The sequence below is a fragment of the Onychomys torridus genome, unplaced genomic scaffold, assembly GCF_903995425.1.
Source record: "Onychomys torridus unplaced genomic scaffold, mOncTor1.1, whole genome shotgun sequence".
Classification (NCBI taxonomy): Eukaryota; Metazoa; Chordata; class Mammalia; order Rodentia; family Cricetidae; genus Onychomys; species Onychomys torridus.
In genome coordinates, this window is record NW_023411189.1 from 791,173 (window position 1) to 794,312 (window position 3,140).

Below are 3,140 nucleotides of genomic sequence, written 5' to 3' on the forward strand. Positions count from 1 at the left end.
ATTGTTAGTGCACTGACATATCATGTCCAAAGGGAACCAGAGCTCCCTCCCAGCTCCATACAGACCTCTATGTAATGGCCAACAGTGATTAAGGAGAAATCAGACACCTGGTTTGTTGCCATTTTTTTTGAATAGCTACCACATAGTGACCACTATCCATTAAGATGCATTTATCAGTTTTTATATTCCTAAAACAAGATGGTGTTACACATGAATTCTGTTCAATCAGATTTTAAGAAATAACAGGACTGAGTAAGATGTCACTAATATTCATTCTTTCTGGAGATGTAGGCCTGGTTTCTTAAGATTATTTATTAATATGTGGAATGGACACTTTTTAGACAATAGAAGAAATTACCATTTGCTTGGCTTCTGTTGCTAAGCATAAATATTTTTACTCTTCTAAAAATGTTTTCGTTTAAAGCTCATATTAGTACTTTTGAATGTTTCACACCTGACTATTATCCCAGTTTTGAGACTTGGTGGGTTAAGTGTGGGTCCATACCAACTGGAGAGATGCATGTTCCCCCAGTACTTTCCCATGGAAAAAAATTGTACACAGTTCTCATTTCCCTTTCTACTGCCAAAACATTAGTTCGAAGAACACATGCCTGTTATTAAAAATTAAGTTCAAAACACTCAAAATAACTCAGTATTAGAAACTTGATTCAACTGTAAGTTTTTGGAAGTCGCACTGGGCCAGCTAAAGGCTCCCACTCTATGGTTTTTGCCATTTAGGAAGCTCACACTGGAATTCAGTGACTACAACACTGGCTTCTGGCTGGCTTTGCAGGCTCAGTAAGATCTATTCCTCGTTCTCTGGCAAAGTTTATGCCTGGATTCTCTGGTTTATCCTTTGGCAGCTTTTTAGCTATTGCCATGGATATTTCATTTACATTCATTGATGCCTTAGCTGATGTCTCCATGAATAATAAACTGTTGCCATCTGCATAGGACTGTGCTTCCTGGGCGTCAACAGCTCGTTTATTTACTATGTCAGCCTTGTTTCCTGACAAAGATATCACAATATTAGGAGTTGCATGCCATTGAAGTTCTTTAACCTGGTTTTTTGTTCTTGAAAAAGACTCCTCATTTGTGATATCATACACAACTATGGCTGCTTGTGCTCCTCGGTAGTACATTGGTGCTAGGCTATGGTACCATTATTGGCCAGCTGTATCCCATATTTCAAATTTTACTGTTGTATTATCAAGACACACAGTTTGGTTAGAAAGGCAGTCTCAATAGTACTCTCTTGAAATTCATGAAACTCGCCCTTCACAAAGCGAAGCACCAGGCTTGATTTGCCAACAGCAAACTCTCCTAGAAGTACCAGTTTGAACTGGCATATTTTATTTCCAGTATTTGGCCCATTGGGTCTTGTTGCTCCTTGATTAGCCATGTCCAAATTTGAAAGAAGTCACTAATTTCAAATTCCTAAATGAACTTCCAGGATGCAAAGTATCAATTTACTTTTCTATCTGTAGAAAATACCTCAGATACAAGAGTGCTGGGATGATAGATAGGTGCCTCCATATTCAGCGCATTTTAAAGTTCAAAGCTACTGAATCTTTACTTCCAAAGACCTGGGGCAACAGGAGACCATGCAATGCCCAGAGATTGGATGTGCCCCAGCTGCAGTGGCTACACCTGCTAGCTGCTTCTCACACTCACAATAGTTCTTAATAACTGTAAGTCTTCATAGGTAAGATGTAGCTTGGCTCCCACAAACTGATAGAGTGCCAAATATCAGGTTGAAAGCTGATATAAATTGGACAGAAATTTCCCAGTGTTAGGAACTGAAAAAGAGGAGTGGATTGTAATGTCAGAATTCCCTGCAATTAATTGTGTGATTCTGGGTACTGGAGCATGCAGTCCTAGTTGTCTGTTCATCCTGTTGTTTCCCTTAGAAATGATGGAGCTGTGGGTCTAAGGAGATTTGCAGTGAATAATTTGACCCTTAAGTCCTCTAAGGTTCTGGATTGAGAGAGGATACTTAGTTTGAGTGATGTTCAGGGTAGGGTCAGGTAACTGGATAGAAGACAGGGGATTGTGTGTAGAAGTGTTCTGGGTGTCACAGACTATGTGTTCTATCTGAGAGGTTGAGAAGGGAAATGGCATGCTAGACCTGAGTGACAGAGTTGCTAGCAGGAGGAGCAGAGGAACACCTGGCAAGTCTGGGGTAGGCAAACGTGGGAGCAATTGAATTACAAGTTAAGTAAGGCCTTAGCTACATAAATCCCTTCCCATTAGGGGCACAGGTCTGTTTGACATTAACAAAAGTGTGTGAGTAAGAGGGATACACCTGAAAATACAATTAAGGGGTGGTGTTTGGTGAGTTAAGTAAGGCTGTTCCTCTACCCTGACAAGAGGAACACCAGAATGAGAGGTGAGACCCACACACTCTCACAGGATGGAGTAAATGGCTCCAGTGACTAAAAGGAAGTAAATATGTGGCCCAGATAAATTATTGCAACTTAGGTTCCTGGTGACAAAAGACTGTTGTTCTGTTGGGACCTGGGTACCTTCAATCGTCCATTTCCAAGCCTAGGAGATTGCATGGACTGTGGTCTTCAATTGCTATCCCCTTGTAAGGAGGTACTAAGGGACAGGCAACAGACCTAAATCCCTTTGATTGCATTTTGGACAAGGCCCAGTTGGCCCGTATAAGGCATGGCAGCCACAATCCCAATGACCTTCTCTACCACATTTAAAACAGGGACATGCAGGATTCTATGGGGCTGGTTACATAGCCTGTGCCAACATTTGTCAGTCTTGCTTGCAGGCTTTATCATCTCTCCCAATGTACACCATAAAAGCCACTGCTATGAGCACACTGCTGTCTGTGTGGTCAGGGCCCTTTCTCAAGAATTTGAAGTTTTCCCCTATGAGTGCGTACATACCATTTTTGTCTTTCTGAGTCTGGATTACCTCACTCATGATGTTTTTTTTTTTTTCTAGAACAATTTATTTGCCTGCAGTCCTCATGATGTCATTGTTTTTCTCTAGGGAGTAGCATTCCATTGTGTATATGTTCTATATTTTATTTATCCATTCTTCAGTTGAAGGGCATCTAGGTTGTTTCCAGGTTCTGGATATTAACAAATAATGCTCCTTTGAACATAGCTGAGCATGTGCCC

At 41.0% G+C, this 3,140-nt stretch overlaps 1 pseudogene; it reads right to left on the reverse strand.

The window, feature by feature from the left end:
• Window positions 1-755: 755 nt before the first annotated feature.
• LOC118575008 lies at window positions 756-1,402 on the reverse strand (annotated as a pseudogene).
• Between the last annotated feature and the right edge of the window lie 1,738 nt (window positions 1,403-3,140).